A 24,485-nucleotide genomic window follows, 5' to 3' on the forward strand; every position below is an offset into this window, starting at 1 on the left:
CCTTTTCTTCTGGTTATTTGGTGGGGTAATAAAAAAGGAAATTAACCCCACTGGAGAATTAATAGACCTATTTTACTACTTAATTCCTTCTCCCTCTCTTTTTAAAAAGATAATTTGCTGATTTAACTTAATAGCAGGATATGGGGAGTTGAGGGTGTCTTCAGACTTAAACAGGCTGGTGTTGAGCCAATGAAATGGGTGGATGGATGGATGATGGAAGGAAGGAAGGAAGGAACATGAAAGAGAAGGAAGAATAAAAAAGGAAAATGAAGGTGAGGAAGGAAGAAAGGAAGGGCAACTGCATCTTATGGCTTACTTTTATCTTCTGAAGTTGACTCTGTTGCAAGCTAATGGGGAGATATAAATAATTTACAAGTATCCTTTGGGAAATTATCTACAAAAGCTTTGTGAAGAAGACTATGACAATGATCTTTTGGGCTCAGGGATAGTATTGCTATCTCCCTTTGGCCTGGAAGCTGACTCATTCATTACACTCTGCAAAGCTACTGTAGGAAGTTAAAACCCACCCCGCTCCTAGAAGAATGAAATATTGTAGGAAATATTGAAATGGCAGAATATTATACTTCCCTGGAGGTGAAAAAGAAAGAAACATGTTTTAAAAAGACAGAGTAGTTCCCTGCAGCTTCCTGCCCCCACCCTTTTGTCAATGGGCCATTAAGATGCCCAAGCCAGTCCCTTTACATAATAAAGAGTTATCCCTTTCAGCTCCAGGGTGATGGGATTAAGGCATGATTAGCCTTTAGCCACTCACCACATGGGATGGGAGAACTCAACCAAACCTGAATTCAAAACACAGCACAGAGAGCTGCCCCTGCATGACTCCATGGGAGTCTGACAACCAATCAGAGTACATTTCTTACACAGGAACAGAAAACAGAGAGGTGGGGCTGAACAGATTATAAAAAGCCCAGCAAGCCCCTCCCTCCCTCCCTCTCTTCGGCTCTCTTCTTCTTCTCTTCTTCTCCACCCAACATTGAAGCATGTGATTACCTTTTCTGTTCAGGACTCAAGCCATATGGTCCTGTCTACCATTAAACCATCTTTCCAAGCAGCCTCCAAGTGTCTTTTTCCCCACTTGGAGCCGAACCCAGAAGGACATTTCTTCCAACACTACCTTTCCACAACTTCATAAACAATGTCTGAGACTTCAGCTCTTAGATTTCCAAAGAAATAAAATAGCTTTGCAGGCAGTTCATATAGTTGCTTCAAATTTCACAGCTCCTTCCTTCCTTCCTTCCTTCCTTCCTTCCTTCCTCCTTCCTTCCTTCCTTCCTTCCTCCCTCCCCCTCTCATCCCATCTCTTTCTCCTTACTTCATTCCTCCCTGCCTCCCTTGACCCATTTTCTTCTCCCTCCTTCCATTCCTCTCTTGTTCCATCTCTTTCCCCTTCTTTCCTCCATCCCACCCTTGTCCCATCTCTTTCCCCTTCCTTCCTTCCTTCCTCCCTCCCTTATCCCATCTTTCTCTTTCCTCCCTCCCCTTCCTTTCCTTCTTTCCTGCCTCTCAACCTTCCCTTTCCTTTTTCCTTCCTTCTTTCCTCCCTCCCTTACTTGTCCCATCTCTTCTTTCCTTCCTTCTCCTCCTCTTCTCCTCCCTTCCTTCTCTCCTCTCCCTCCTTCCTTTCTTCCCCCTCTCTCTTTCCTTCCTTCTCTTCCTCCCTCTTCAGGCTTTCTCCTTGTCAGATTTTATACTCAGGATCCTTTGGGGTAGACAGGTTCAAAATTGCCAGTTGTGCAGGGGGGAAAAAAGAGAGAGTGTCATTTCCCTTCCATTTGTCTCAGGAAGGCAAATATTAATATGCAAAGAATGGTATAATTTACCACCAGCTATGGAAGCCAAATCACTCTGTAGTATTCAGCATTAAAAAGACAGCGAGAGAAAGTTAGATAGCTAGATTGGAGCAATAATTTATACATTTAAAGATTTAGAGGAAAAAGGTGGGGGGGAGGGAAGCGGCTTCCTTTTTTTTTCCATTATTGAAATTAAAACTTCAGCAAAGCTTCTTTTGCAACCCTGTGAGAGCATCTTTTTTCTTTGTGGCATGAAAAGAAAATGCTGCTTCATCACATTCTCTGCCTTGCAATGGAATGCAACCAGTGCTGAGCAGGAAACAAACTGAATTTTCTCTCCTTATTTCAGGCCAAGGAAACTTGCTGGTTTTGTGTGTGTGTGTGTGTACACACACACATGCACATAGGGCTGGAACAATTGATCTGATCTTAAAATATATATTATTTACAGGTCTTAAGAGAAGGCTCCCTTCTGCCAACTATCAACCAGAATAGCTCTGGAAGGGACCTTGGAGGTCTTCTAGTCCAGCCCCCTGCTGAAGCAAGAGAACCTATACCATTTCAGATAAATGCATGTTCAGTCTCTTCTTAAAAACCTCCAGTGATGGAGAAGGAAGGAAGGAAGGGATAACAGAGTTGGAAGGGACCTTGGAGGTCTTCTAGTCCAGCCCCCTGCGGAAGCAGGAGAACCTATACAATTTCAGATAAGTGGCTGTCCAGTCTCTTCTTAAAAACCTCCAGTGATGGAGCACCCACAACTTCTGGAAGCAGCCAGTTCCACTGGTTAATTGTCCTCACTGTCAGGAAGTTTCTCCTTAATTCCAAGTTGCTTCTCTCCTTGTTTAGTTTCCATCTGTTGCTTTTTGTCCTGCCCTCTAGTGCTTTGGAAGATAAATTGTACCCCCCCTCTTCTTTGTGGCAGCCCCTCAAATACTGGAATGCTGTGGTCATGTCCCCCTTGGTCCTCCTTTTCTCTAGACTAGCCAAACCTCAATCCTCCAACCGTTCTTCATTTTTTTAATCTCCAGGCCTTTAATCATCTTAGTTGTTCTTCTCTGAGCTTTTTCCAAAGTCTCAACATCTTTTCTGTAATGAGGGGACCAAAACTGGATGCCGTATTCCAGATGTGGTCTTACTAAGGCTTTATAATTATAATTAGAGAAGATTGTAAATTATAATGCTGTCATTAATATCGGTGTTCGGTTCATAAATTCCCCTTTCTCTCAAAGTCTCAGGAAGTGGGAACACCAGGAAACCGAGTCCTTGGTTCTCTTCAACATTGCTTGTTTGCTTGCAGACCTTTCATTACCTGACAAGGTAGCATCATCAGTGTGAGGGTGTGTGGGCTTTGCTCCCTTTTAATATAGAGTGACTTGCCCTGTCAGTGTGGGTGTGTGAGTGTGGTTTTCTCCTTGATATTTCCTTCATTAGGATATTGTTTTCTGCTTGATGGTTTGTCTGGTGTCAATCCCTGCTTATCTGTATTTTGGCTATTGAAGAAGGTGTGTTCTGGTCTTGTGGGGACCAAAAATGGATGCATTATTCCACATGTGGCTTTACAACCATCATATATTGGTGATGGTTGCAGCAGAATCCTGAGGTCCTGTGATCACCATTTGCAACTGCCCACTAACAAGCAAAGTCAAGGAGGGGAAGCCAAAATTTACTCAACACTTGCGTGATTTATTTAACAACTGCTGTGATTCACATAATCATGGGGAAAAGGTTGTAAAATTGGGTGTGGTTCCCTTAACCCACCTTGCTTAACTCTGGTCTCAATTATGGCTGTAAGTCAAGGCCTAAAGGTAACAGTTCCCTTCGCACATATGTGCTGTCGTTCCCGACTCTAGGGGGCGGTGCTCATCTCTGTTTCAAAGCCAAAGAGCCAGCGCTGCCCGAAGACGTCTCCATGGTCATGTGGCTGGCATGACTCAATGCCGAAGGCGCACAAAACGCTGTTCCCTTCCCACCAAAGGTGGTTCCTATTTTTCTACTTGCATTTTTTCCGTGCTTTTGAACTGCTAGGTTGGCAGAAGCTGGGACAAGTCACGGGAGCTCACTCACTTATGCGGTGCTAGGGATTCGAACCGCCAACTTTTCTGATTGACAAGCTCAGAGTCTTAGCCACTGAGCCACCGTGTCCCAAAGTCAAGGCCTACCTGTGTGAATATATTGTGGGAACTCAGGCATCCCCGTGGATACGCTACCGCTTACAGCTTTCGGTGCTGTTTCTGTAATGTTGCTTTCCTAATCTTGCTCGGTTTCACGCGATGGGGGGGGGGGCTGGTCTTCGCCCGTACGGTCCTTTCGCACATCTGAATGAAAGGCATGAAAATGCTAATCATTTGTATAATTGGGAAGCGTCATTTTCAATCATTCAGCTGTCCATGCCAGAGAAAACCAGAATGGCTGGTTCTCTCTCCGCTTCTGTAAACCCAGATCAAAAGCCCCCCCGAGAGGCATCCGCCACTGGATGAAATTGACAAGGCTTTTATTTCATGTCAGTGGGCTGATGTGAGGCCTACTGATCTTTAATTGCAACGATCCGTTTCCACCTGGGCTTTGGAAGTGATTTTTTTACGCTCGGCGAACCAGTTAGGTGACATGGATATTCTAATAATAAATATCTCTCCACACAGTTCAGGTAAAAGGCGGCAAAGTAGTTGCCACCTAACAATGCCAATTGTCTAGGGCAAATGTCCCGATGGGGTCTTTGCCTTTGAATTAAGATCAATTTTAAAACAAGCATGGATTAGCTTAGCTAAGAATGTGAACAATGAGCCCTGTGGAAACAGACCATTCAATTGGAAGCCCATCTAAATAGGGATTCAAGATTTCTCCTCCCAGCAGGAATATCTTATTAACAGATTAACAGAGTTGGAAGGGACCTTCTAGGTCATTTAGTCCAGGGGTCCCCAACCTTTTGGATCTCAGGGACCACGAAATTCATAATTTTAAATCCTGCGGACCACGAATATGATCTGCCTAATAAATGGCTGGATGGGTGTGGCTAGGTGGTCATGTGACTGGGTGGGCATGGCCAACTTGATGTCACTCACGTTGAGGGGCACCTCGCCGGCCTTCCCTCCCAGCCACTCTTCCCCTGCCTGCCGGGGCTCCTTAGGAAAGTTGCTGGAGCTAAGCAGCACCACGAGAAAGAGTTGGCAAAACAGTTCAGTTCAAATTAGATCTGACTGAGAAGGAGGCTCAGCAGAAATGCCTCACTGAGGACTACGAGCATAGGCTTTCCAAGCAGAGGGAAGATCTTTGGAAGTGAAAGGCCAGGTACCGGCGCCTGGAGACTCAGCGGGCTGAGATGGTTCAGGGCCATGATGCACCAGTGATACTTCCCTCCAGCCTTCGCCCAAAGCCCCGGACCAGGAGGCAGAAGCAGACCCCACATCAGAATGTCTGCCCCTCTCCAACCCGCACAAAGAAACCCCGAAGGTGAAGACTCTCTTCAGCAACACAAGCGTTCATTGCATGTATCCATCCCAGGGGTCGTAGTTTGAGGACCCCTGATTTAGTGCAATATAAAAAATGCAAATCGTTTTTCTGCAGACCAGCAAAATTTTCTCGCAGACCACCAATGGTCCACGGGCCCCCAGTTGGTGACCACTGCTTTAGAAGATGGCCTAGACAGGGAGTAGTAGGGACCAATGCTCAAAAACCAGTTGGTGACCGCTGATCTAGTCCAACCCGCTGCTTACACCATTTCTGACACCATTCACCCATTCTTGTCACAAAGGAATGCCAGAGCGGAATCCAGAATGTCCAGTAACTGGAATTAAGGAGTAAGTAAGAATCACAGATATCTGATCTTAAGAATATCAAGGTAGATCAGGATCCCAGCAAGTTCATGAGATGGATTAGAGTAGTACACCTACATCTTCATCTTTAATAACAACAACAACTACTACTACTACTATTACTACTTCCTCTCCTCCTCCTCCTCCTCCTCCTCCTCCTCCTCCTCCTCCTCCTCCTCCTCCTCCTCCTCCTCCTCCTCTATCTGTCTATCCATCTATAATCTCCATCACTATCTCCATATCTTATATCTATTGGTATATAGTTATTATATCTATACCACCTCTCTATCTCTATCTCTCTCTCCATCTCTCTATCATCCCTCTGTCATCTGTCTGTCTATACATGCATGCATGCATGCACACACACACACACACACACACACACACACACACAGACTCCTTCGGAAGCCCCAGAGAGTTACTTTGGTGAGCAGTCTCTTTCTTGAGGTTCCTTTGAACAAACACACAACAGCCTTTGACACCACATCTCCCTTCAGCAAAACTGATTTCAAGTAATGTTTTGTAGGAGGCTTCTCCCATGCCAGTCAATGCTAATTCCACTTGTGCTTAAATAATTCAAAGTTTATATTCTTTAACATGTATGTATGTATGTATGTATGTATGTATGTATGTATGTATGTATGTATGTATGTATTTATGTATATAAATGGCTGTGTGTGTTCCAGCATAACTTTGGAACACCTCGAGCAATTTCAACCAAACTTGGTACATATTCTCTGGAAACAAACTGTGGGATTAAGAAACCGCTAAAACCCTTCTGGGTGTGTGTGCTGTTTAGATACAGGCTGTTGTGCCTTCAAATGGATTCTACTGTACTGCCATAAAATGGCTTCTACTGCGCAGCCCAGTGGAGTTGCCATGGTAATGGCTTCACAGTACTCCACAAGGGGGCTCCCTCTGGTAAGGGGGAAGATCCAACATTAGAAATTACATTTCGTCCAGACACTTCCCCCCTATAAATAAATAAATACCCAGACAATGCCAGGTTATCGGCTAGTGGGGAAATAAAACCAGGAGAGAAGTGGGTGCCTTTTTTAAATGACGGAACTTCATTTTTCTTATCTCCCCTAAGTTGTTCCACAATGACTGGGGTGTCACCCGAATATAAAATTGATGGTTTGAGGTTTGCATATGAGTTCAACCCAGTTATTATTAACCTTTTTTAAATTAAAAATAATAATAAAGAAAGTCAGCTCTCGGCCCCCAACTGAAAGTCAAACTGTAATAAATGCCGGCGTTATTTTATTTTTATTTATGCCAGGAAAAGATAATTAAATGTCCCTAAAACAAATGTTCCCTGCGTGAATTTTGGAGTTTTAACGGTGAATATGCTCCTCCGGGAAAGGGAGGGACGAATCCAAGATAATTCACACGAATGAAAATGTATCACTTGGACTATACTTTTTAGCGAGGGTTGGTGCAGATTTATTGGGTGCTGGAGGTGTTCCAAAGTTTTTCTTTCTTTCTCTCTCTCTCTCTCCCTGTTACTCTTTGCCCCGTTATGCAGCTTTGAGCTAATGTGCAGCAGCTCCTGGAAATATCTCATTTCGAGAGTTGGTTGTTGTAGTGATGGCTGATCTTTTTCTTGCCATGGGCTGAAAGTGTGCAATGTGTTGTGTGCAATATGCGTGCAACAGCCCCCACCCTTCGCTCATGCAACCCCCACATTCCCCCCTCCCCCCGCACACCCCTCCCTGCGCCCCGTTTTGGGTCTAGTAGGACTCCCTACAGCCTCCTGGGAGCAAAAATGGGCCACGGGGAGGATGCCGCAACACCCCTTGCTTCCCCTCCCCCGTTAGGAATATAATCTAACGGTTGGGTTGGCAATATATAAATCATGTAACAATGTTGTACCTGTTTCTTTAAATCATACTGTAAAATGTGATTGGTTGCTGTTTTCCTCAATCGGCAATAAGAGGGAGCCAGAATGACTGTTAGCTCTCTATTTTGTAAGATGCTGGGCTGATCTGATCTGAGTGTTTTGGAAGCTGGCTGTTAGAAAGTGCCGTGAGCTATTGTAAGTTTTGCAACTTCTAGCAAACTTTGAGTATTGAACTGATTATATGATACTGGACTATGTTATTTGGATTATCCCTTAACTGAAAGACGTTGATGACTGACTGTCTTATCCGTGTATGACTTGGACTGTTTGATGGACTCTGATACCTCTATTTCCATGAAAGTAAAAGCCTATTTAAACTGCAGTGTCTCTGTATGCTGGTTTGTGTGTTCTCCAACACAACTCTCACAACGCTTCTCTGAACGCACTCACTCTCCCAACGGGGAGCTTACCTAACACCCCCCACCCCACGTATGTGTATGCAACCCCCCCACATGAACATGCAACCTCTCCCCCCATGCACGCACATCTCACACATGCCCCCTGACCCTTGCGCATACGTGGCAGAGACCCGAAAATCAGCTGGCTGGTGGGAGGTGTGCACACATGCACAGTGGAGCTGACCTGCGGGTGACAGTTCATTTGCCCGCAGAGAGGACTCTGCATGTCGCCTGTGGCAGGCATGCCATAGGTTCCCCATCCCAATTGTAGCCCATTAGATGCTGACAAACAGATACCCATGGAGAGAAGAAAAAGCCCATTCCCAACAAGGGAAACAGTGAGGATACTTCAAGGTAGTCCCTTTGTGGAGCACACTTAGAAGGGCTAGCTGTAACTGTAGTTTCAGGTTACATGAAAAGACTCTTGCTGGACTGAGAGATGAAGGGAAGAAGGCATGAGATAGCAAAGGAAAGGAGGGAAGGAAGGAGGGGGGAAGGAATGAAAAGAAAGGAAGGAATGGAGAGATGAAGGGAAGAAGGCATGAGAGATAGCAAAGGAAGGAAGGAAGGAAGGAAGGGGTGAGAGAAGGAGGGGGAAGGAATGAAAAGGAAGGAAGGAATGGAGAGATGAAGGGAAGAAAGCATAAGAGTTAGAAAAAGAAGGATGGGAGGGAGAAAAGTAGAGGAAGGAATAAAAAAGGGAGGGTGGAAGGAAAAGAGAGAAGAAATGGGGGAGGGGAGAAGGTAGGAAAAGGAAGGAAGAAATGGAGAGATGAAGGGAAGAAGGCATAAGAGAGATAGAAAAAGAAGGAGGGAGGGAGAGAAATAGAGAGGGAGAGAGGGACAACAGAGAGGAAGGGAGGGAGGGTGGAAACTGAAAATCTCAGCCTCTCCTTCTGCAGAATTATTTTATGACTGGTCACTGCAAGGGTAGTGCCTCTAAAATTATTGGAGGTGGCGCCTGGCCACCAAAGCCATTTCTCATTTGAGGATATTGCTCTTATGAAGAGAGCATCAACAATTTATCACTGATATTTGGTAACTCAGCTGTCACTAAGAGAGATGTCGCGGCCAAGCAAGAAAAAGAACCCGGAGCATCGTATCAAAACATTTTCATCCTTGCAGGTTCACTGCAGGAACAAACAAAATACTGCAGGGAAGCTCATCCAATCTGTTGGGAATTAGCAAACGAGTCTTCTTCTCGTCGCTGGAAATCCATTCCACCTGATGCCGACCTGATGCCCAAAATTGCCTTGAGTTCCAGCATTGGAATTTTCCCCGGGCTACAGATTTCCCTAGATCTCCTCTCTTGCATCTGGAATAGCATCTGTTCAGGGAGGGGGCAATTGTTTCCCTTTGCAGAGAACTCAGTTGATTCAAGGGCTCAGTGGCTAAGATGCTGAGCTTGTCGATCAGAAAGGTCAGCAGTTTGGCGATTCGAACCCCTACCGCCATGGAACGGAGTGAGCTCCTGTGACTTGTCCCAGCTTCTGCCAACTTAGCCATTCTAAAGCATGTAAAAAATGCGAGTAGAAAAATAGGAACCACCTTTGGTGGGAAGATTACAGCGTTCTGTGCGCCTTCAGCGTTGAGTCATGCCGGTCACAAGACAACGGAGACGTCTTCAGACAGCGCTGAAGATGAGCACCGCCCCCTAGAGTCGGGAATGACTAGCACATATGTGTGAGGGGAAGTTTTACCTTTAGAGTTGATTTACTCAACCAGTCAGCTTTATGCCCCTTGTCCCGTAGGTGAAATTGGCCCATTTTTTTCTCCAGTTGAATATTCTGCTCCAATTGCGACTGGAACACCTTGGCTAACAAAGTAGAAGGATCACAGAGTCACAGACTCATGACACAATCATGGGTTGGCAATGAAATGACTTGGGAAGGTAATTAGTCCTTTTATCAAAATCTTGGCAAATGGAGACCAAAGCATTTTTGCTCTCCGGTTGACGATGGACTCTCTCCATCAGAGCTCCTTCTGTTGAGGCTAACTTGCTATAGTAATCTAAGCAGAGGGTTATATTTTTGTGATAATATGTATAAGAGCTTATGCACCAAAGACAAATTCCTTTTGTGTCCACTTGGCCAATAAAGAAGTCTATTCTATTCTATTCCATTCCATATTCTCTATTCTATTCTGTTCCATGTTCTGCTCCATTCCATTTCATATTCTATATTCTGTATTCTGTATCCTGTACTCTGTACTCTGTACTCCGTACTCTGTATTCTGTATTCTGTACTCTGTATTCCGTATTCCTTATTCCATATTCCGTAGAGCTGAGAATTTTCCTGCTCGACACCAGCTATTTTGCCTTAGAATATCAGATGAGAGTTTTGGGGTAGGGTGGACTCATGCTGAAGTTTGCAGCCCACAAAGATTGTGGCAGCCAATTGTCCTCTTCTGATTCCATGGTTCTGTCTGGTGGGGGATGGTGATCTACTGAGAGAGAATAAATTAAAAAATGCTTTGATCTCCTTGGCTTGATTTTAACCCAAATGACCCTTACCAACACCAAGCAAATTCCCTTGTGTCTTTTTTCTTGATCTTTGTACCAAGGTTCCAAGTAACGCCCCCAATGAAAGAAGACTCCAAGGCTTGAGTTTCCTCAAAGTTCCATTTTATGAGAGATGTCATATTGGCACATCTGGGAAAATCCAAATCTGAAAGCTTCCAGGTTTTCCCCACTGCCCAGCACCCACATGTCCATCATATGGTTCAAAACTGGAGATGCCTCCCAGTCACGCCACTCCAGATGCAGGGCAAATGTCCTTGACTCTCTGAGAAAGGAATGTTATTTTGACTATATATCACTCATACTCCATATAATCCCCCCTCCCAGTTTCCCACAGTAGAAAACATGGCAGGCCTGAAGGCCCAATGTAAAAGATGGCTTCCAGGCCTGACATGCTGCCCCCCTTCATCAGAAGATCTTAGAAGGCTCTTTTAAGTTATCTTCTAGAATTCCTATCAGTGAACCATACCGGTTAGGAAATCTAGAAGTCCTGAATCCCAAGAGTCAGAATCAGCAAAACCAATCCATCTATCTTCAGGAAGCATTTCATGGTAGGCATCAACAGGTGAAGATTAACATGTCACCCAAACCATCAATCATTTTCCTTCTACGTCTTCTTCCTCCCACCGTGGCTACAATGATGGGTTTTTAACCCTTCTATTTTAACCATCCAACTTTAACCTACCTATCAACTTAAGGAGAGGTAATTTAGGCTTTCGGCTTTCTCTCTCGGTGAAAATTATTAGCTCTGGTTTCTCTGACAGCCATTTCCTCTTAGAGCATATAAACAGGCTGAGAAAAGGAGCTTCCTTTTGGGTCGTTTCCCCTAAATAAAGGATATTTACAGCCTGCCGCCAAGGATTTGAATGTAAGATGAAAAGAAGAATAAGAAAGAAAACCAGAAACTTTTGTTCGTATGGGGAGAAATCTTGTGGGAATTTAGATTTCAGTACAGTGCTACACCCTGCCAGCAAAAGTGCATCTAGTCAAGGCTATGGTTTTCCCAGTTGCAATGGATGGCTGTGAAAGTTGGACCATAAGGAAGGCTGAGCACCAAAGAATGGAGGCCTTTGAACTCTGGTGCTGGAGAAGACTCCTGCGAGTCCCTTGGACTGCAAGGCCATCCAAACAGTCAGTCTTAGAGGAAATCCACCCTGACTGCTCTTTAGAAGGCCAGATCCTGAAGAGGAGACTTAAAGACTTTGGCCACCTAATGAGAAGGAAGGACCCCCATGGAGAAGAGCCTCATGCTGGGAAAGATTGAGGGCAAAAGAAAAAGGGAACGGCAGAGAATGAGGTGGCTGGATGGAGTCACCAAAGCAGTAGGCTTTGATGGACTCCCGAGGATGGTAGAGGACAGGAAGGTCTGGAGGAATGTTGTCCATGGGGTTGCAATGGGTTGGACATGACTTTGGGACTCCGAGAGTCTTCTCCAGCACCATCGTTCAAAGGCCTCCATTCTTTGGCACTCAGCCTTCCTTATGGTCCAACTTTTACAGCCATCCATTGCAACTGGGGAAACCAAAGATAAGTCTTATCAATCTCAATTCTAGGTTCATAGGAACCAGGTTGAGTTGGCAGCTCAACTCTTTGGACCTTGTCTCATTTTGGCCAAGGTGAAGTGGGATGCGAGGAAGCTTAGATAGCATTTGGTTTCTAGCCCCATTTTCTTTTCTCATCTTCTCTCACAGTGGAAAATAACTTCGCATATATTTTCTTGACTGTCCAGGGAAGAAGGGAAAAAAATAACCCTGTTTTGAGAAGATTTAAAAAAAAAGAGGGGGAAAGAGCACATTTCAGCACTTTGGAGGGATAAGAATTTAATGAGGATATAATCAATAGTTATTGCTCTCCTCCACTGGGATGAAGCAATCTGTTTTGCCCAAAACATTACTTTTCAAACCGATTCCACGCTTTCTGGTCTTCCCGCCTCAGCACTTACCAACAGAATGTATTCATGATCTTTTATTTGACAACTGTCAATAGGAAGAGGGGGAAATGGAAATTAAATGCACTATACTTTCACGAATTGTTGCCACTGGTTGAAAGGAATATCGATTAACCGTCGGCCTCTGATGACTCAACGTCCCTCTATTCCTTCCTTTATCTTTCATTACTCGCCAAACAAATGTTGCTTTGTTTATCTGTGTTGCTACCCTGAGAGTTTGACTATCGTTTTTTAGCTCTTACTAGCTGTGCTTCACGACAAAACTATGTGACCGGGCAATGCAGGAGAAATCTGGTTGAATCCGTTGGCTCAGTGGTGGTTGGTGATTGAAACACATAAGGGAATATCGCTCCCGCCGCCTTGAGTCAGGAAGCAGTTTTATAAGTGGGAAGTGTAGACATTTTGGTAAGGTACCGACGTTTAGTACTGTAAGGAGCCCCAGGAGGCTCCTGAGTGAAGGAGTGGAACGTCTGCCAGTTTGAGGTAATGAATGGTGAGGCAACTGGCAGTTGGAACAGAATTCTTTTCAGGTGGGGAGGGGGAGTAGAACTCCTTAGCAGCAGAGCGTGTTAATTACTCTATAAGAACTACTAATGATCTGATGGTCATTTCAACAAATTCTTTCTTAGTGAGCACCTAGAAGTCAAGAGGAATACAGGTGCCAAATTTCCAGTTGTAGGCTTTACGGTTCTGGAGATTTTGTGATGCTGCATGAATGGTATTTGGCATATATAACCAGAAACAAAACCACAGCCACTGGATGTAAAGTAGAATAAAATATGGATTAAATATATAAGAATGAAGACGTGGCATAAAAGGGACAGTTAGAAGCCTGCTTAAAGGAAATGTCATCAGCCTCTAACCACAAGATGTTCTAGCCAACGTCCCTATGTCAAAAGTCCAAACCACAAGGTTCAGCTAACGTTCGTTAATGACACGTAGTCCATACCTGTAACAAAAGGAGAAGTAAGACCCTCATTTACTTATAAGGCTTTTTCCCCAAAATAACCAATAAGAAATGAGTTAAGTATTTCCGTGTTGCGATGCTTTTGAGAATGTATAAGAACGTGTGCTTCGATGATGAAGGTGGTTCAGAATTTGCAATGTTAGCCATTGTGCTAACTTTCTGAACCTGGCTGCCAAATAAACTTTTCCTGTATCCTGAGAAGTCTAAAGCCTGTCATTTTCTGCAACAGATGGTTTCAGCTGTTTGTTTCTCTGGTTCCGGATGTTTTTGTGATATACAAAAATGCAGGTCATGGTAATGTCCAGAAGTCTGCAGCAAAAATTTGCATTGGTGGGACTCCTTGGATCACGAGGAGAACAACCATCCTTATTTGGGAGGAGGAATCAAGCGAGGAACTAGCCTGGATTCCTTATGTATGCAGCAGAGGTCAAGGTCTTCTAGTGCCTTATTTGGTCATCCCCAGGGGAAAGCTGCCAGTTTGGAGAGATTCCTATGAAAGAGGCATGGAAAGAGGAAAGTAAGTAGTTAGAACTCTGCATGTGTGGGTCAGTCTGCCTGCAATTCAGGCTTTGATGGGCAACTGACGATGGACATGGGAGAGAAGAAGGGGAAGGGTTAGCTTGCATCAATTATTTAAAATAGATCCTCCTTGCCTACCTCTGAATGGGTTGACATTGATTCTTTCAGTCAAAACACTGTTACCACTAGAAGAGAACATTTGCAGTCCATCAACATTGACAGGCCAATCCACTGGATAAGAAAAGTGAAGCCCGCTCCTTTAAACCTAGTTGGGTAATGAAATGTCTGCAAGAAATCAATGAAGCTTAGAGAACGCCAAGGACCCCACAGTCCTCCTCCTCCTCCTCCTCCTCCTCCTCTGTCTCCCTCCCTTTCTCTTATCTCTGCAAACTCCACTCCCTTCTAGCACTGTTGATGTTCCCTAGTTGGGTCATGAAATGTCTGCAAGGGAACAACCAAATTTGGGAAACTCCAAGGACACCACAGTCATCATTGTCGTCGTCGTCCTCCACCACCACCTTCTCCACCTCCTCTTCCTCCATCTCCATCTACTCCTCCACCACCACCACTACCTCCACCTCCTCCTCTTTCCCTCCACCTCCTCTTCCTCCATCTCCATCTCCTCCTCCACCACCACCACTACCTCCACCTCCTCCTCCTTCCCTCCACCTCCTCTTCCTCCACCTCCTCTTCCTCCATCTCCATCTCCTCCTCCACCACCACCACCACTACCTCCACCTCCTCCTTCCCTCCACCTCCTCTTCCTCCACCTCCTCTTCCTCCATCTCCATCTCCTCCTCCTCCTCCTCCACCACCACCACTACCTCCACCTCCTCCTCCTTCCCTTCTCCTCCTCCTCCTTCCCTTCTCCTTCTCCTCCAGCATCTCCTCCTCCTTCCCTTCTCCTCCTCCTCCTCTTTGCAAATACCACTCTTTTTTAGCACTTATGATGCTACCTAAGTCATGAAACATCTGCAAGAAAATAACCAAGTTCAGAGAGCAACAATGACCCTGCAAACATCATTCAGATGAACAACAAACGATCCATGTCTAAAGGTGGGTCAAAAAAAATGTATCTGAAAATGGATGAACAATGCTTCTGGTTTGCACAGGAAGAAGATAAGAGCCGGTTGGAGTCTATTTAAAAAAAATGATGTATGAGATGGATTTGGGTGAAACATCCTCGCCTGCCAAACAACATTCACATCAGGAACTGAATCTGATAAATTGCCATCCCTTTCCAAATTCTGTGCGCTTCGCAACGATCTTCCCGATTGATAAATTTGAAATTATTGGCAGAGGTGGATTCTGGATGTGCTTCTCCATCGCCATTAAACGGATACAATTGGAACGCCAATTCAAGTATCCTTCATTTAATGCTTCACCCTTCCTGTAACCCCCTGGGTCCATTTATTCGATGCATCAATTACAAACTTGACATTTTTATGGGGTGTCTCTCATTTTAATAGGGTTTCGGAACCACATTATGATCAGCCGGAGAAATGCTTTGTTCAGGGAAGGAGACAGTAATCACTCACATACCAGAACAGAATAGTAAATGACACAGTTCTTACAAAATGTGGGGGGAGACAGAGGGGGGGGGAACCAAGCTTCTAGAGCTGGTTAAAGAAAGACTTTGAGAATGACAAGAAAGCTCATTCCTTAGAGTTACATGACATCATAGTCCCATCAATTAATTTGGGGGATGGGGTGGGTTTTATTTTTTTTTTAACTTGGCTTGGTGCCTTCTGAAATAAACCTAGCTTTTGTGTGCAAGCTTTTATTGCCTTCTCAAGGACAATCTGTTGACCCTACAGAGCACACAACGACAGCTCCAAATGCCGTCATTGCATCTGGAAGGTTATGTGTGTTTAGACAGTTGGCATTAAATATTAATCTAGTGTGCCCATTCCAGATCCAACAATGCAGCTCACATCATGATTATCTTTGCTAGAATCACCCAAGGTCCTTCTAGTTGGACATTTGATGACCAAGGGCAGCCTGACAGATCTTTTTTGATTAGATTAGATTAGATTAGATTTAGTTTATTTGTATGCCGCCCTTCTCCGGGAGGGACTCAGGGCAGCGAACAACTCAAAGGGGGAAAGGGGACATAAAACACAATACACGTAATTAAAATACACAAGAATCACACAACCATACAAGTCGAGAGGGGAGGGGAACTCATCAACCCCAGGCCTGCCAGCACAGCCAGGTTTTGACGGCTTTCCGGACGGCCTGGAGAGAGGTGAGGGTCCGAATCTCCGTGGGGAGTTCATTCCAAAGGGCCGGAGCTGCTACAGAGAAGGCCCTCCCCCGGGTGGTAGCCAGGTGGCATTGGCTGGTGGACGGAACTCGGAGGAGGCCGACCCTGTGTGATCTAATGGGTCTTTGGGAGGTAATTGGCAGCAGGCGGTCTCTCAAGTACCCAGGTCCAATACCATGAAGAGCTTTATAAGTTACGACTAGCACTTTGAAGCGTATCCGGAGACTGATCGGTAGCCAGTGCAGCTCGCGGAGGATAGGTGTAATGTGGGTGTACCGAGGTGCACCCACAATCGCTCACGCGGCTGCATTCTGGACGAGTTGAAGTCTCCGAATATTCTTCAAAGGCTGCCCCATGTAGAGCGCATTGCAGTAGTCCAGTCTTGAGGTCATGAGGGCATGAGTGACTGTTGCGAGTGCCTCCCGGTTCAGGTAGGGACGCAACTGGTGCACCAGGCGAACCTGGGCAAATGCCCCCCTGGTCACAGCCGACAGATGATGTTCTAAAGTCAGCTGTGGGTCCAGGAGGACTCCCAAGTTGCGCGCCCTGTCTGAGGGGCGTAAATTTTCACCCCCCAGCCTGAGTGATGGAATACTGGCGAAATTCTTGGGAGGAAAACACAACAGCCACTCGGTCTTGTCTGGATTGAGTACAAGCTTTTTTGGTAGTCCGCAGAAAAACTATTTGCATTTTTTATATTGCACTCAAACTACAGCCTCTGGAACAGATATGTGCAATGAATGTTTGTGTTGCTGCAGAGTCCCCCCCTTCAGGATCTTTTTGTGTGGGTCAGAGTGGGGCAGAAATTCTGATCTGGTGTCTGCTTCAGCCTTCTGGTGAAGGCTGAAGAGAAGTGCCGCTAGTAGCGAAGAGCTGGAGGGCCTCATTCCAGTGGAACTGCATCATGGCCTGGAACTGGCTGACCATCTCAGCCCACTGAGCCTCCAAGCACCGGTACCTGGCCTTGCACTCCCACAGGTCTTCTCTCTGCTTGGAAAGCCTATGCTGGTAGTCCTCAGTGAGGTGCTTCTGCTGAGCCTTCTTCTCAGTCAGATCCAATTTGAACTGAGCTGTTTTGCCAACTCTTTCTCATGGTGGCTGCTTAGCTCCAACAACTGCTTCCCGTTGGGGCCTTAAGGAGCCTGGGTGGGCAGGGGAGGAGGGATTGGGAGGGGAGGGGCCAGTAGAGGCTGGTGAGGTGTCCTCCAATGTGAGTGACATCAAGTTGTCCATGCCCACCCAGTCACATGACCACCTTGCCACGCCCACCCAGCTGGTCATTAGGCAGATCATATTAGTGGTCCACAGGATTTAAAATTATGAATTTAGTGGTCCCTGAGGTCCGAAAGGTTGGGGACCCTTGTTCTGAAACCCTTTGCTACACTGTGTGTGAGACCAGGAATAAACAGACATTAACCATGATCCTCTGCAGATATGTCCAGTTTTTGCAATCCTGGAATTTAAGGAAAATTAATTATAACATTTCACTCTTTTTTTATAATGTGAAAGCCATTACGATTAAAATAATCTTCTTTCTTACAGAAACATGCAGAAAAATGACCGCGTTTGTATGTGTTGAATTAGGCCATTTTCTGCATTCTCATGGTAGACACAACCATAAACTAACATGCCTGCTAAATTTACATGACACACTAAACCAAAAAGGGGAAACAACAACAACAATCCAAGATTAAAGTTAATCAAGAGAGGTTGGCTTTGTTTAAGCAGGTGATTTTGATCCAAAGGGGAAAAGATCATTTTGATCCAATGTTCCCAGTGTAGATACCACAACATTTATAATATAACCAAATATAATTTCTAATGTTGGATTTTCCCCCTTACCAGAGGGAGCCCCCTTGTGGAGTACTGTGAAGCCATTACTATGGCAACTTCACTGCACTGTACAGTAGAAGTCAGTATGGCAGTATAGTACATCAGGCTGTATCATAAGAGAACATTCCCCCACAAGAGGTGTTAGAGGTATCGTGCCCCCACAGTATTTTTCTCCAGAAATCATCTCTGTACCAAGTTTGGTTGAAATTGCTCAAAGCCTTCCAGAGTTACAGCAGTATAGTAGAAGCCATTTTAATGCACAACAGGTTGCATCTTAACATAAAACACATACCGATGGGTTTTAGGGGTGTCTTACCCCCCACAATATTTTTCTCCAGAGGGTAAGCAATCTATGCACCAAGTTTGGTTGAAATTGTTCAAGGCATTCCAGAATTATGCTGGGATACACACACACCAGTGGTGGGTTTCAAAAATTTTTGGAACTTACTCTGTGGGTGTGGCCTCCTTTGTGGGAGTGGCTTGCCGGCCATGTGACCTGGTGGGAGTGGCTTGCCGGGGCCATGTGTTCTCTCTCTCTCTCTTTCCTTCCTTTTGTCTCTCTGTTCCTTTTTTCTTTTTTTCTTTCATCTCTCTCTCTTTTTTCTTTCTTTTTTATTTATTTATTTCTTCCTTTCTTTATCTTTCTCTCTCTCTCTCTCTCTGTTAGTCTGTCTCTATCTGTGTGTGGGGGGCAGTGGTGGGTTTCAAAAAATTTTGGAATCTCTTCTGTAGGTGTGGCCTGCTTTCCGGGTCCACTGGTGGAACCTCTTCTAACTGGTTCGGTAGATTTGATGAACCGGTTCTACCGAATAGGTGCGAACTGGTAGGAACCCACCGCTGACACAAACACACACACATATACAGAGAGAGAGACAGAGAGAGAGACAGAGAGACAGAGAGAGAGACAGAGGGAGACAAAGGGAGAGAGGCAGAGAGAGAGACAGAGAGAGAGAGAGAGACAGAGACAGCGACAGAGAGACAGAGACAGAGGGAGACAGAGAGAGAGAGAGAGAGAGAGAGAGAGAGAGAGAGAGAGAGAGAGATCCATTGATAGATAGATAGATAGATAGATAGATAGATAGATAGATAGATAGATGATAGATAGATAGATATAGATATTATTTCCTTCTGAAAAGTGGATTGCTCCCCAAAATATATTTGCTAGCATCAAATATAGTATCAATCAAAGATATTTGGGGAGATATTACAATCATCCCATGATCGAATTAGGAAAAGGCATCAAGGTTTTGGTTTCTTTATCTTTCTTTCTAAATAAATTGGCCAAGTTAACCACTCCGGCATAGATTTTTGTTCCCCGTTTCATGTATTCCGATCCAGAAATCTTAATTGGATGCAATTCAATTAATATAGGTAACATATTTTAAAAACCGATCAAACGTCTTTGTTCCTTTCTTTCTTCATTTTCTCCTGGCTGTCCCCCGGCTCCCCCGGTCGAAATTGCCGGGGAAAAAATCTGCTCACCAATTTAACAGATTAAATTAAATGGGTGGATCAGGCAGTTTCGCTTGTCTATAAATTTATCCTTACTAAAATCCATTCATTTATACAAGCTTCATTAAATTAGTAGATGTAGAACCTGATCTCAGCATCTATCATTCTGTTCCTTCTGCTTTTTTAATATATAAAAAAGCTATCCTTTATTACACACTTCTAATTATGAATACTGACAATTTCTGTCACGGAATTTATCATGGAAAGAAGCAAATTTACCTATATTATAGGTTGAAATGATGGGTTCTTTAGCTGTTTCCCCCCTCCCCCGCTTCCCCAACCAAACAATGTTAGTCTTGCGTTTCCCCTTCCACATTCTACAAACTCACACATAGGGGAGAAGGCTTCACCACCATTTGACTTTGGTTTTATGTCTTATTAATTATTAATTTATTAATTATTAATTCATTAATTTTAATTGTTTTTTAATTTAGAACATAGAATAATAGGGTTGGAAGGGACCTTGGAACTATTCTATTCTATTCTATTCTATTCTACCCTACCGTACCATACCCTACTCTTCTCTACTCTACTCTATTCCATTCTCTTTTCTTCTCTTTCTTCTCACCTCTCCTCTCTTCAATTCTCCTCTGTTCTTTTCAGAGATGGTATTCAGCCGGTTCTGACCAGTTCTGGAGAACCGGTAGTGGAAATTTTGAGTAGTTCAGAGATCCAGTAAATACCACCTCTGACTGGCCCCACCCCCATCTCTTCTGTGCCTCCTGAGTCCCAGATGATCGGGAAGAAATGGGGATTTTGCAGTATCCTTCTTCTGCCATGCCCACCAAGCTATGCCCACCGAACCAGTAATAAAAAAAAATTGAATCCCACCTCTGCTTCTATTCTAATGTACTGTTATTCTATTCTATTCTATTCTATTCTGTTCTGTTCTGTTCTGTTCCATCCCATCCCATCCTACTTTATTCTATTCTATTCTATTTTATTCCATTCCATTCCACCCCACTTGTCAACTTGTAAAGTGTTGCCATGACTACTATCAAATGGCATAGAGAAGGGAGGAAAATTCCATGCATACTTTTGGCTAGAGTCAGGACTCATATTCTTACAGCTGCTCATGTCCATATCTACAGTAGCATCTTGTTGGTGAATGTGAGTTATGACCAAGACAGAGGGGAGTGGACACAGGGGTAAAGTTCAGACACCATTAAGTGTAAATCAGTTTTGGCTCCGCAGAAGTACACGCTGGAATGTTGATCCTAATAAATGAATGGATTTCTTTTGAACTTTGTCTCGAGGCTCGTAAATTAATTAGGTCATCTTCTAGGAACTTCACACCACACCACTCCACTCTACTCCATTCTTTTTTATTTATTTATTTATTAGTCAAATTTATATAGCTACCCAACTCAGAATCTTCTCTTCCCTTCACTTCCCCTACCCTTCCCTTCCCTTCCCTACCCTACCCTACCCCACCCCACCCCACCCTACCCTACCCTACCCTACCCTACCCTACCCTACCCTATCCTATCTTATCCTATCCTATCATATCCTATTCAATATTCTATTCTATTGTAAAACAAGTTTTTAAAATCTTTTTTGAGCCTCCCAGAGTTGCTTTATCAGTGAGATGGGCAGCATATCAATGTAATCAAGAATTAAACCTATGTCTTCATTTTCAAAACTGATGGAACACGGTTGCAGCCAAAGAGGGGACCTCTTAGCTCACCCTGTCGATTTATTCAGCCTGGTACATCTTTTCTTCCCATTAGAAAATCCAAAAATGAGGCCACCCAAATATCACAAACAGAATGAACGAAGGTGCTGTATTATTATTCACGGACTGTGGGTCTACCTCTTAGAAATGACAAAAGAGGAAAAGACAAGGGCCAGTCCATAATAATGAATGTTTCTGAAAGAAAATGTAATTAACTGATAGATCCCCTGGAATGCACACATCCAAAATTTAAATTTTCAACCTTTTGGAAAATCTTTAACAGATCCCTTTGTCTTTCGGTTCTGAAGGAGCATATCTGGTGTTCTAACCAATTCCCTCCTCCACTTGCTTGTATCTTCCTGTTGTAATAAAAAAGACTTATCTACAAAGACATCATAAACCATTTATGCATAAATAAATAAACAAACCACACGGAGTGGGGGATTAGAGAAGAAAGGAGCCTGTCTGGTGGTGTTTCCATTAATTTTGCACTCTTAATTTAAAAAACAAAAAGAAATAAGTGATGTTGGCCATCGGAATCCAAGGGTGACTTCTGAAGGAACTTTGAGGGCATCTCCCACAGGCTTCAGGGACCACTTCTGAAGACTGAGCCAGTTGAAGTACCTCGTTGCTTAGAGAGTTTTGGTCCTTGGACTGGAATTGCACTATAGAGATTTTTTATTTTATTTATTATAGTTTGTCAAACATGTAAAAGATAACATGTATAAGTGTAAACATAAATATGAATACAGGAAATGGGTACGAATAGATGGAGGCAGTAGGACAGGGATGGTAGGCACACTGGTGCGCTTATGCAGGCCCCCTTACAGACCTCTTAGGAATGGGGTGAGGCCAACAGTACACAGTCTTAGGTTAAAATTATAGGGGTTTGGGGATGACCTTCTGTTTTCCAGTTTACAGAATACAAGAACTTGCCCAGTGGTGGGATTGACTGGTGTAACATCCAGTTTGCTGAGCATGCACGCAATGTGTTTTAAAACAGCTCACAAACTTACCTTCTACTGAAGCCCTGGTGAGTAAAACAGTTCTGCCGTGAGTATCAGCTGGGTGTCAAGGTTCCAAATAGCATCCAAAATTAAATCAAGAGTCCAAGGCAAAGTATTTCTCAAAGTTCCAATTTATTAAGACAGACATGTTGGCACTTCTGGGAAAACCCAAATCTGAAAGCTTCCTGGTTTTCCCCACCCAGTTGAAAATTCAAGATCTTGCCCCCACACCCACAAGTCCATCACATGGTCCAATCTTCCACTGCCATGCTGGCAGTTCCACCCATCCAGTTCCGGTCAGGTGCAAAGATGCAGAGACAAAGGATGACCTTGGCTTTCTAGAAAGGAATTTTGTTTTGGCTACATAGCATCTAACTCTGTACAGTCCCCCCTCCCATTTTCCCACAATAGAAACGACATAGTAGAATAATAGAAAGTGTGGCAGGCCAAAGATCCGAAAGAAAAGATGGCTGCAGGCCAGACACTGGGCTTCAAACAAAGGAAATATATGTCAATATATCACAGGGGTGGGCAGATGGGCCCACCTGATCGTCAGTGAACCGGTTCGCACTCAGCTGATTGTTGGAGCTACCGGTTTGCCCAAACCAGTCCGAACTGGCTGAATCTCACCCCTAAATCTGCCTATTCACCTTGATGTAATATCATCCTGATTCTCTTGCGTTCTGCTTTATGTTATGTCCCTAACCTTTGTGGCTTGTGTCTCCTTCTCTGACAGCATGCTCCCCACCGTGACAAATGTCTCACTTTTCCAGAGGACAGAACGTTAATTCTTGATATGAGATGAGCAGGAATTTGATTTCCTCCCAGCTTTCTCTTCCTGCCATCACTCACTCTCTCCCACCCCCTTCCAATAAAACTGAGCTTTCGTCTCTCACAAATAGATCCATCACCACTGGTTGAACTTCTCCTAAATAGGGACCCTACTTTTTTCTCATATTTCCTTCAGGCAAGTGGAGCAACTGATAATGGGAAGTTGGTTCCCCCCCCCTCCAAATTGTGCCTGGGGAATAAAATCTATCTTGAAGTCTCTGACAAAGGATTTTATTCGTCCATCTTCCAGCCTCACCTCGTTCCTTCACTGTGCTCTTTCTGTCTTCTGCTGGTGCACATAAGGAGATAATAAGGAGAAATAAGAAATAAGGAGAACTCCCAATCTCCTGGTGATTGGCCCAAGGTGACCCAGGCAGCTTTCATGCCAAAGGCAGGACTAGAACTCCCAGTCTCCTGGTGATCGGCCCAAAGTCACCCAATTGGCTTCCATGCCTATGGCAAGATTAGAACTCCCAGTCTCCTGGCAATTGGCCCAAGGTGACCCAGGCAGCTTTCATGCCTAAGGCAAGACTAAAACTCCCAGTCTCCTGGTGATCGGTCCAAAGTCACCCAAGTGGCTTTCATGCCTATGGCCAGGACTAGAACTCCCAGTCTCCTGGTGATTGGCCAAAGTCACCCAGTCAGCAGGACTAGAATTCACTGTCCCCCGGTTTCTAGTCTGGTGCCTTCACCTCTGCAATTGTTATTATCTCAAGTCTTCCCCCGTCTGTTTTTTTCTCCCACAAGACAAGGGGGAGAAAAGGGGATGAGAAGATGGTATATACACTTTTTCAGGTATTTTTTTTTCAGCCTTTAGTTTCTCTTTAGCTCATGGCCGTGATTCTTCCCCCAGGCTTCAGATTTCAGTAAAGGTATCGATCCAGGTGGGGAGACATATTTCCTGTCCCTGCTCATTTACCTGCCAGGGCTGCTAGATAAAGCCTCGTCCTTCTCTCTGGAATTCAATTCAGGGTAGATACCTTCCCCTAATTTATGCTTTGTTTATTTTAGAAATTACTGGGATGGGTTTCAAGAAGTCATAAAAGTGATGAGGCAGGAAGAGGAACGGAGAGCTGGCATTCAGCTCCATTTCGTCTGGGCATCTGCTGCTCACTGGGCTTCATGCAAAGAAGGTAAAGGGGGAGGGAGGCATTTCTCAGGGGAATTTTTTTTCTCATAGTGGAAGGGCAGCCAAGCATTTTGAAATATTCTGAAATATTTTTTTTTTAATTTTTGAATACATTTTATTTATTTCATTTTCATTTTCATTTTATACAATCACTTATATACTGTGCGTAAAAAAAAAGAGAAAAAAAAAACCCAACATGACACTTCATTCCCCCATACACCCTCTCTTCTCCCCCTCCAACTTTCATTTCACCCCTCCAGCATTTCCCTCTTCTACTTCCCTTCCCCCTCAGACATCTCCCCCTCCCTCCATCTCCCCCTCCTTACATTCCCTCTCACTCCCTCTTTACTTCTCCCTCC

This window comes from Thamnophis elegans, chromosome 13 (assembly GCF_009769535.1).
Source record: "Thamnophis elegans isolate rThaEle1 chromosome 13, rThaEle1.pri, whole genome shotgun sequence".
Taxonomy (NCBI): domain Eukaryota; kingdom Metazoa; phylum Chordata; class Lepidosauria; order Squamata; family Colubridae; genus Thamnophis; species Thamnophis elegans.